Genomic DNA, 11,896 nt, shown 5'->3' with positions numbered 1-11,896 from the left:
AGGACTTTCTGCGTGATGTCGGGTCAAGGACATTCGTGTCCTCCTCTCTCAACGTCCAACGTTAGCGAGAAGTATGTGCTTCTACTTCAGTCCAATCCTCGCTGGTCACCGCAGACTGACCTCGGGATTTATTTGTTTGTACACTGCCCCCTAACTTCAGCTGCAGAATTACACTTGATCTGGATTGTGATTGTGACATCATCAAGCACAACCCAACACACACACACACACACACACCTGTAGACATTTTCAATATATGTTTGGACTATGGCAGGAAACCCACACAGACACAGGGAGAACACATCACACTCCTCACAGACAGTCACCCGGAGGAAACCCACACAGACACAGGGAGAACACACCACACTCCTCACAGACAGTCACCCGGAGGAAACCCACACAGACACAGGGAGAACACACCACACTCCTCACAGACAGTCACCCGGAGGAAACCCACACAGACACAGGGAGAACACACCACACTCCTCTCAGACAGTCACCTGGAGGAAACCCACCCACACACAGAGAGAACACACCACACTCCTCACAGACAGCGACCCGAGGAGAGCATCCCACCCAGGATCCAGAGCCCCTGCAGCTGTGTGGAAGAGCAGTGTCGCCCAACACACACCCACCCACACACACACACACACACACACACCCACCAACCAGGTCAGAGTTCAAACTAAAACACATTATTCCTGGCCGTTACGACTCTCCTAAACCATCAGAGCCTCCCCGTGACCCCTCTGTCACACGCTGTCCATCAGGAGATGTTACTGTGGAATATAAAGATGTCAAAATCTGTGGTCAGTTCTACATTTGACCATCGTTCCGTTCTGACCAGCTCTAACACTGCCCGGAAACTTAAAACAACAAAGTCTTAAAACAAACGTCCTGAAAAAGAAAGTGAAGGAGGAAAGGGACCAAGAGGACTCTCCTCCTCATACACACACACACACACACACACACACACACACACACACACACACACACACTGGTGAAGTTGCACGTACTGTTACAGTAAGTCTAGCCCACGCTCGTGAGAAATAGAACACAGTGAGAGAGCGAGAGAGAGAAAGAAAGAAAGAGCTAAATATAGCTCCTGTACAGTCATCAGAGAAAGAGAGAGAGAAAGAAAAAAAAAGATGTGTAATGCAGACCATGCATGTGTGTGATGTGTCACCAAAGCTCAGCACAGTGGGGGCAAATTACACACACACACACACACACACACACACACACTTAAATGATGAATGATACACACTGCAGATTCATTCTGGATTATAACCACTACACAGTAAACACTGTCAAACAATACCAACTCACACTGGCTTTGAATTAGTCCACAGTTATAAGACTTAATAAAAAAAAACAGTTGATGCCACATGCCACAAGATTCATACTGGATTAAATAATGCACTCATTCATTCATTCTCTGTGACCCTTAGCCAGTTCAGGGTTGCGGTGGGTCCGGAGTCCACCCAGAATCACTGGGCGCAAGGTGGGAACACACCCTGCAGGGGGCGCCAGTCCTTCACAGGGCGACACACACTCACACATTCACTCACACACTCACACCTACGGACACTTTTGAGTCTCCAATCCACCTACTAACGTGTGTTTTTGGAGTGTAGGAGGAAACCGGCGCACCCGGAGGAAACCCACTCAGACACAGGGAGAACACACCACACTCCTCACAGACAGTCACCCGGAGGAAACCCACGCAGACACAGGGAGAACACACCACACTCCTCACAGACAGTCACCCGGAGGAAACCCACTCAGAAACAGAGAGAACACACCACACTCCTCACAGACAGTCACCCGGAGCGGGAATCGAACCCACAACCTCCAAGTCCCTGGAGCTGTGACAGAGACACTACCTGCTCCGGCACCATGCCACCCCTAGAGTAATAAACCTTCCCTATTATGTTATTAATAACACTCCACTATTATTGCTTTCAGTTTTCACATTCACACTGGATTAACAGAAGGCTGCTGCTGGCGATCTCTGTCCAGACTCCAGTTGTAACAGGCCTGACACTGAGGGAGGGGAGGAGTGGTGTGTACAGGGCTGAGGGGTTTTGGGTGGGGGTGACGGTGGGGGTATTAGTGTCTGTTACTTGTTAGCAGCGTTAATCTTATGGATAACAAAAGCGCTAAAGCTAAAGCTAATGGATGAAACTGTAGCCAGAGACTCTCACATTAAACAGATGTTAATGATGTTTATTAGGTTTAAGCATGAACCGCCCCCTCACTGTCTTCTTGAAAACTCAGACTCAAAGACCCCCCCCCCCCCCCCCACACACACACACACACACACACACACACACACACACTGCCTTCCCTACTCCACCTCCCTTCGTCCTGATTCACCCTCTTTTTATTGGGCTGCTGCAGCACTAAAGACCACTTCCCTCCTCAGAGCCAGCAAAACAAACCCTGTGTGTGTGTGTGTGTGTGTGTGTGTGTGTGTGTGGAGCCACAGATCCAGAGCTCTCTTGGCCAGGGACTTTCCAGCCAAACCTCATCCAGAAGGAGTCAGCTGTTCTGAGCTGTGTGTGTGTGTGTGTGTGTGTGTGTGTGTGTGTGTACTGTAAGGCTTGTGCTGGTGTTTAGTGGACATATGGGGTCAGGTCACTTCACACGGGCGCCAACAAGCTCTTTAAAACTGACCGAAGTGGACAAAGAAAAAGGCAACAAAGAACAAAGGCTAAAAGTGGAAGAGTGATGTGATGTCTTACTCGAGAACAAAAACAGTGTCCAGACGGAACACGTCCAGCCTGCGCTGGTCAAGCGGCCGCTGTGTTTTTATGCCGTGGGATGTGGCGCAGGGTACGCTGGCCATCAAAAGTTTGGGGACACCCGGTATGGCGAGCAGTTGATCTGACCTTTCCTTGACCAGCGTGACATTTCGCAAACGTTTTAATTGCCATCACTCTGTCCAGCTGCTTGCTGGGGGTCCCTTTACCATGGTCACTATGGCTTTACAATACACACGCTGGTAGGAGAACACTAACCACCAAGTCTGTTGCTTCAGCTTCTGCCTCCAGACACCTGGATCAGCTAGCGTCCTGTTGAGAGACTAGGGACAAGAAGGAGCCTATCTACCCAGCTTTAAGCTTCCTACAGCCCTTTTCCACCAGGAGAGCTCTGGTCCTTAAACCAGTTACGTTTCGCATTCTTGGACCCTTGGAGCCATGCAGACAGAAAGATCACAGAGCCTGAAGAACCAGCTGTTCTCCGGTTCCGTTTGGGAATAAACTCTTGTGGTAATGCACGGAACTGTTCCCAATTAGGCTCCACGTTATTGGGAAATGGCTAGTAGGTTGGACCACGCCTGGACGGTCCAGGTGTACAGCCAGTGCCCTTACTTCATGTAGGGACCATTCAGTTGAGGAGGTTCTTGTAGAGCTGGCCCCATGCACCTCTCACTGGGGGTATACCAGTGCCACGGCCAACAGCGAGGAGGCCCCAAGGTGGAGCCAGGACCAGCTGGGGGTGGGATTATATCTCCCAGCTGGTCTGAGAATGCTTTGCTGGGGTCTTTGCTGGTCCTGTTGCTAAGAATCTGGTGTAATTGGGTAAGAAGGTGTTGATAATCATGGGTTATGTTTGTGGACAGTGGCTGTAAGTGTGGACGCCAAATTGTGTTGGACTCCTGCATCTGCTGGAAAATGATGGAGGAGGTGGAGCTCTAATGATTTCCTCATGGAGCTCAGTCCAGGATACCACATCACTCACACACCTGACTCTACCACCCTCCCTCTCTCTCTCTCTCTCTCTCTTAACTGACCACATCAGTGCAGTGGGAAAATGGAGACAGATCTGAGTCAGCAGGAGGGCATATTCCCATGTACACTACACTCTCTCTGTATTCTGTATTCCTGTCTTTGTGGGGACTTTCCCAGAATCTTAAATAAACATGCAATGCTTACTGTTAATCCTAATGTATACCATAGGTCTGTTATCCAGCTCCACCCAGACCAGATGGACCTGGGTTCGGACAGAGTTTGGGGCAGTTTTAATGCACAATGTCAAGCTCAGGTCAAGCTTGTCTCTGAAAAGTGAATCAGTAAAGATAAAGAAAGCCTGTTTCTACAGTAGGAGCAGTAGTGTGAGGAAAGTCATGGTGCTTTTCCACTCAATGGTGCCTACACTACTTGACCTTACTTGAAATGCGGTGTCGTCCCAAAACCTTGTTTCTAACGGGAACAGTGGGCTTTGGAAACCACAACAACGGCGGTGGTAACGTTAAGCGGTGTTTACTCATGGTGTATCGGCGTGTTGTTGTTGTTTGGGACTGAACACAGCTCCGTCATCAGTTCAGACAGATCAGTAGAGTTTGTTCCTTCCTTGTTGCAGCGTCCAGCTCTCGCTGGATTCTTTCGTCGGCCACCGATCCAAGGAGCGTTTGAACCTCTTCAAAAGACCACGGGGTCATTTTACGAGCTGCCGTCGTGAGTCGGATAAAAACAAACGTGATCTCTGCTGCAGCTGGAGATTTTACAGATGGAGAGTTGGTGCTGGTCGTCTGCGTTGCGTGGCATAGAGTGACGACTCTCTCTGGACAATCAGCGCTCTGCAAAGGTTCTTGTTTACAAAACAAGAACCACCTTCCAGAACCAGGACCTGATTCACCTGGTGGAGAACTGAAATGACTGAGTGGGTTTGAGTGAGTTATCCAGCTCTTCCCGCCCTGACATCTGGGGACTTTTTCTCAAGGAGGAATGAGTTAATCACCCCACAACCACTAAATGTTCCTGCTTTCATCAACCTGGGGGGATTTTTGGTTCCTCCAAAGAGCTAAGAACACAAACTGGCGCTGTGTCCTCTGACTGCCCCTTCACCTGGGGTCCAAACAAGCCTATATAACACAACACACACATACACAGGTGTGTTAGCTTTGCTGACGCCAGCCGCCCGGCAGATTTAAGCCACGATGATGATGATGATGATGTCATGGTCACTCGATAGCCCTGTGATCGTCGGCTCCAAAACAGAACTGGTCCTTCCTGCCCAGAGGCTCATGTTTTGAGGAGCCCAGGCTGTGGATGAAGTCATGGCAGTGAGTCAGCAGAGCAGGAATAATGAAAGCACTCAGTGTATAGAGGGTGTAGAGGGTCAGATGAGGTGTGGCTAACTCGTGCCAGGCAGAGGTGGGTACTAACTAACTCCATTATCTCACCTCCATCTGGTTAAAGGAGGGGACAGTCTTAGGAAGTAGCTAACAATGCTGATGGTTATTTCTTATTTAAAGATGAAATAGACATTTTTCGCTATGAGCTTGTGAGCGTAAGCCAGTTCCAAATCTTTCTTCCAAAGCACACACACACACACGTGTATAACTCCTTACCTTCAAAACATCATCCACGTACCTCATGCCTCATAAGAAAACACCCGTTCACTCTGGTTCGTCTTCTGGTTGCAGCCTCTTTTTGTTGGAAGCCTTCTTTACCGCCCTCCTACATATATTTTTTTATTATTATTTATTTATCTCAACCCTCATGTTCTGAGCATTTCTACTTGAGCACTGTTGTGTTCACAATTTCTCTGCAATTACAAAACCAAAACACCAGGGCTGAATCTCAAATAGCTTCCTCCACCCTATGTAGTGCACAGTGTAGGTCTGAGAATAATGGTTTCTGAACACAAAGTGCATTGTGTATCTGATCATACAAACATTAATAGTGGGCATTAAGCTTAATGTCTCCCTGCATTTATTGCACTGTATGGCTGTAGTAGTATTAGTTTTATAAGCTACACTACGTAGGGAGTAGGGCTCTATTAAGGAGCAGAGTGTAGTTTATATCCTGTGCCAGGAAAGAAACAAATACTATGTTGGCGCTTTTGTCTTTCCTGGGTCTCCACTCTTTGTAGCGAGTAGTTTTCTCCTCTGAGACGTCCGAACCAATGTCTGAGGAAACCTCGGGCCATGAATTTGCTGCTTTTCGTCTGAGTGGTGTCCAATCACAGCTGTTGTGGTCCGTGTTCTTGAGACACTGAGTAGTATTTTTATCTTAAAGTTACATTCATTCATTATCTGTAACCCTTATCCAATTCAGGGTCACGGTGGGTCCAGAGCCTACCTGGAATCATTGGGCGCAAGGCAGGAACACACCCTGGAGGGGGCGCCAGTCCTTCACAGGGCAACACACACACTCACACATACGGACACTTTTGAGTCGCCAATTCACCTACCAACGTGTGTTTTTGGACTGTGGGAGGAAACTGGAGCACCCGGAGGAAACCCACGCAGACACAGGGAGAAAACGCTACACTCCTCACAGACAGTCACCCGGAGGAAACCCACGCAGACACAGGGAGAACACACCACACTCCTCACAGACAGTCACCCGGAGGAAACCCACACAGACACAGGGAGAACACACCACACTCCTCACAGACAGTCACCCGGAGGAAACCCACGCAGACACAGGGAGAACACACCACACTCCTCACAGACAGTCACCCGGAGGAAACCCACACAGACACAGGGAGAACACACCACACTCCTCACAGACAGTCACCCGGAGGAAACCCACGCAGACACAGGGAGAACACACCACACTCCTCACAGACAGTCACCCGGAGCGGGAATTGAACCCACAACCTCCAGGCCCCTGGAGCTGTGTGACTGCGACACCTACCTGCTGCACCACCGTGCCGCCCCTTAATACTTTATTCCTTCCCTTTAAAGCAACACTCAGTAGTATTTTTACCTTAAAATAACAGCTTCAAATCATTGTGATGCTTGTCTTAGATGTAAAACAGAGATGCTGTCGCTGCTGCTCTGGGCTCAGCACTCCAGAAACCACGCTATGTACCTTCTGGGAGAGGGTAGGAAGCCCCCATCCCTCACTCCTCCCCCATGATTTCAGGACAGTGCTGTAAACACATCGCGACTGTCCAAATCTTAGCTGTTGTTGCTTTAAATACAGTTGAGGAGACGAAGAGTTATGTTGCTTATTTTGACCCTGAATGTGCGGCTGTTATAAGTGCCATGTTCTCCATGTCTCCAGCTGTGGAAACTTCTGTCTTTCCCTTTCCTTATGCCAATGCCTAGGGCCTTATTCCTTATGCCAATTTATCTCTTCTCCTCAGAGCCCTCTCCTAAAAAACCTCTCCTCAAGGTCTGCACTTAATGAACCTCATTATATTCACCGTAACGTACACATTACTGACCCCAGCCTGGACCTGATCTGAACCTGAGCTGACCTTGAGAAGGCAGTGAAAAGCCTAAACAGGTCTATTTGGGGTTTATTTATCTCGGCTCTGCTCTATTTTTCTCTGCGGTTTGTCCGTAGTGGAGCGTTTGGCCTGTTTTCCTGCGGCTCTTGTCCAAGCGCTTGCATTCCATTGGAACGATGGGGGGAAAAAAATAGTGTTAGCAACTCATCTGTAGCTCGCACCACGTCAAAACCATTAAAAACATGCTGAGAACAGAGTCCAGCCGACCGGGCTGGGGGCGCCGCGTCCAGAGACTTCGCAGAAAATAAAAAAAAAATCCCCCTAAATTGAGATAAACAGCAGAGCGTGGCACGGCAGGAGAAATTTCCCCCCAGTGCCCACCTCCCCGTCCACACGGCTGCCCGGAAATCAGGCGTATTTATCACAGGAGAGACACAACATGTCCCAGCAGCACAAAAACAAGCCCTCGCGCACACACACACACACACACACACACACACACACACAATATGTTTTGGAAAATAGACCCTCTCTAAGCCAGAGTGGTCCTTGAGTGCTTTCAGGTCCGGATCAGGCTCTGAACTCGATGGACTGGACTTGTTTGTTTGACGGATGTGATGTAAACAACTTTTTTTTTTGACCCGGAGTTTGTCCAGATGTTTTCGTTTGATGACAACAGGGTCCTAAAAGATTATAAAAAAAATCACGTCAAGCCACTTGTCTTCACACGAGATGAAGTAGATGATGTATTTCCATATTTACCCACAGCAAAATCTGAGCTTGAGGAGGGGAGGTGGCTTCTGAGGTCAGGGAGGAGCTTTGGGCAGCATTGCTATGGAAACCAAAGCTGGACACCCCACCCACCACACCCCAAATCACTCAGGAGGAGATACAAGACACGGAAGTGTAATATACTTTACAACTGTATGTCATTCATTCACACACACACACACACACACACACTTGTGGACAAAAGTAGGTGTAGTTATATATCCACTACAATATCACACTGTGTACATCTATTATTCCTTTTCAGGAACAGTTTTCACCCTCAGTTTATTAATAATGTTTGAACAGTAGGGGGAGCACTACCCTCACCTTTAACCCTCACTTTAAACTCTTTACAACCATTGGCTCAGGAGCCTCTAAAATGCCTTGTAATCATTGCCTCACGACTGAAACATTTGCTCGAGATAATGCATGTTTTATGTTAATGAGATGTATGAGGCACTTGTAGGCGGAGCTTGATTTCAGACACTGAATCTGATTCGTCAACTGCACTCAAATATCCACAAGCTTCGAACGGAAATCTCACAAATCAGACTCAGAGGATTTGACGTATCCTGAAGTGCAGTGATAGCTCCTGCTCTACAAAGAAGGCTTCACACTGTGCTGGAACATTGCTGTGAGGAGTTGATGCCCTTCAGCCACATAACTGAGTGTCTGTAGTATCCGAGCCTCGCTGCAGTAGTGTCATGGGTTAAGAGTTTGGAGGGTTCTGTGGTTAAAAATATTCATGTCTGATTATTATTAGTTTTCTTTCACAGCTGCCAACAGGAATTTTTACTCCCACACACACACACACACACACACACACACATGCACACACTCCCACTGACCGAGATCATAGAGTGTATTTTGTTTTGTTGTGGTCTGAGCCTTGTGGTAGAAATCTGGGATAGAAACTTGCAGATGTGTGTGTTGGGGTTTTTTATGGTGAAGATGTGAAGCACTTTAGTCTTTTGTCAGCTGTTGCTCTGGCCATGCTTTTTGATGGCGTTTCAACACACACACACACACACACACACACACATTAGTGACCTTGTTGTTATAATGGTGTACATTGTCGTGGTAGTATCACACCAGCTTTAACCCTTCACTCTCTGTCCGTCTCACTATAATACGTTTACCTCGGATACGACAAGCAGAATGTGTGTTATTTTAACTGTTTAAAGGAGCACTAGCTTCTAAATCATTGTGAGGGTCCACTGAGCTCTACCTGAGCTCTACCTGACATTGGTGCAAGAAACAGTGCTCCCATCCACTCTGGCCCAAGATGGAGCTGAGTATTCAGGGTCTGTTCGAACCTCTAACAAACCTGTAACAAGCAATAAACGTTTTGAAATGTCTGGGTTGATAACTTTTGAACCACAGGAGATATTGCAAATCCGACTGTGGCAATCGATTTCTGAGACCTGTGTGGTCTTCTTTGATATGTCACATGACCACCTTCCCATTGCCCTTAATTAGGCTTTCAAGATGGTGGCCATGTTCCAGACACAGGCCCCTCACCCATTACTTGCTGTGGGATTCGGAGATGTCGTTATGGTCATTAGTTTTAAATATGTCTATAGAATGATCATTGATATGTGAGGAGTGAAATCTGATATTTATACAGTGAGAGATTTACATGTGTCAGAGGTCATTCAGTATTTCCTGTTTGGCTTGTCATATGTATACACTATTCCTGCCTGTAGGGGGTCTTACTGCTTACTGTGTCCTGAAAATACAGTGCTAAGTGAAAGCTGCTTGACCTGGTATTGTGTCCACACACACACACACACACACACACAGGGTTATCAGTTTCTGTGTTAGTCAGTATCAATGTCACACTTGTTCTGAATGCTTTCTATATGAATATTTTAATGTTGTTTTTTTATTATTATTCCTCATGGTCTTACTCACTTTCCACTCCAGGCATCTTTCTGTAAACAGAACTCCCCATCAGCTCTAACCATGACACACACACACACACACACACACACACACACACACACACACACTACTCTGGAGTCTGTGTTAGTCATTAGCTCTGTGACTCTCATTGTTTTGAATGCTTTTGTCCCAGTTCTGCCGACAGCTCTGAGATCTTCACATAAGACATGATTCACTTTCCTGATGTGTTTAACAGCAGAGCTGAGTGCGCTTCAGTAATCAGCGTGTGTGTGTGTGTGTGTGCGCAGAAACGGAACGTCCATAATGGGATTACAACAGCAGCAAATAAAGTTTTGTTAAAGAGAGAAAGATTAAAGAAGTCGTTGAGCTCAATCTAGAAAATCCACTACAGACAAAAGTAAACAATTGTGACTATTGGCCTTTGATCTAGCAATGATCTAACGTCATGACGACTGATAGGAAGTGATGCTTTATTAATCCTCATGGTGACATTAAGTCTCTGTATTTAACCCAACCAGGGCAGAGAAAACACACACACACACACATCATCATCATCTTGTATTTGAGAGTTGTGGGGATATCACATACACTTCTATTCAGTGTGTGGAAACTTCCTATTCACTTTTCCATAACGACTGCCACCTTAACGCTAGCCGTAAACTTACCCCAGCTTTAAAACATTTCTCCACCTTAAACTCTAATGATCTACAGCCCCACGAGGAAGACGTGTCCCCACAACGTGAGTGTGTATACAGGTTGTCGTCCCCACAGTGTAAGATACTGTGGCGCACTAGGAGCAGTGAGCAAAAACACACCCAGAGCAGCAGGCAGCTGTCTCAGCACCTGAGGGGCATTTGAGGGTTAAGTGTCTGGCTCAAAGGCATTTCAGCTGTGGATTTTGTGAGAGGAGAATGTGTTGTTCCTTCATAATAAAAGCCTTCAAGTCTTAAATGAGTGAGCATCTAATAAATAAACAATAACGATGATCATAAAAGTGGCTCAAACTGCTTCTCAACCCAAGAGTAAAGCCGCAAATAAATATTCAGATTCTGTTGCGGAAAAATACCGTGGTCATTGGCTGTGTCCAGATCTCCTCGTGTTTATTTTCAGGCTGAAAATGTCCGGCGAGTTTGTTGTTTGTGTAAAAGTACGATCTGTTACTAAACATTTACATCACACACATCACTAACTCATAAACAACCCCTGACAGGAGGCAACGAAAGAGGACACACAGCTGCTCTCGTCTCTGGGATGAGGCGGATTTTAAGGTGGTCCTAGAGTTCGTTCTTAGATTCAGTACCAGTCAAAAGTTTGGAGACGCCCACTCAGGGAGGGGTTCCTTTGTTTTTGGGCCGTTTTCCACATGTTGTGAACGTACAGCACCAGTCAGAAGTTTGGACTTCTTCTCATTCAATGGTTTTTCTTCGTTGTTTATTATTTTCTCCGTTGTAAATGAATGTGGAAGACATTAAAACTATGAAGGATCACATATGGAATTACGTAAAAAACAGTGTTAAAGAAACCAGACTATGTTTTATACTTTAGACTCTTCACAGTAGCCCCCTGTCGCTTTGACGACAGCGTCACACACTCTCTCCGTTCTCTCAGTCGGCTTCATGAGGTCGTCACCTGGAACGGTTTTCAGTGAACAGCTGTGGCCTCGTCGAGAGTTAATCTGTAGAACCGCTCCCTTCTGAATGTGTCTGAGACTGTAATTGGGGTTGTGCAGAGGTAGGGGCTGGTACACAGCTCTATACAGTGACCAGCTCTACTCCACCAATCACTGATGAGGAGGAGGTGTGTCCAAACTTTTGACTGGCGCTGTAGATTCTAATTAATTGTCAATGCTCAGCACAAGTACAAGCCGACTGAATTGTCCAGCGGTGCTCATACGATTCAACGACTGTAGAATACATAGACAGCACAGCGTCTCTCAGAAGTGAAGTCAGCACAGGTCTAGCGCCTCTGGTGGCTGGTGGCAGTATAATGTGTAGCTCCGCCCTCATCTCTCAAATCTCCTCTCAAC

This window comes from Hoplias malabaricus, unplaced genomic scaffold (assembly GCF_029633855.1).
Source record: "Hoplias malabaricus isolate fHopMal1 unplaced genomic scaffold, fHopMal1.hap1 scaffold_78, whole genome shotgun sequence".
NCBI lineage: Eukaryota > Metazoa > Chordata > Actinopteri > Characiformes > Erythrinidae > Hoplias > Hoplias malabaricus.
Note: the sequence above shows the minus strand (reverse complement) of the source record.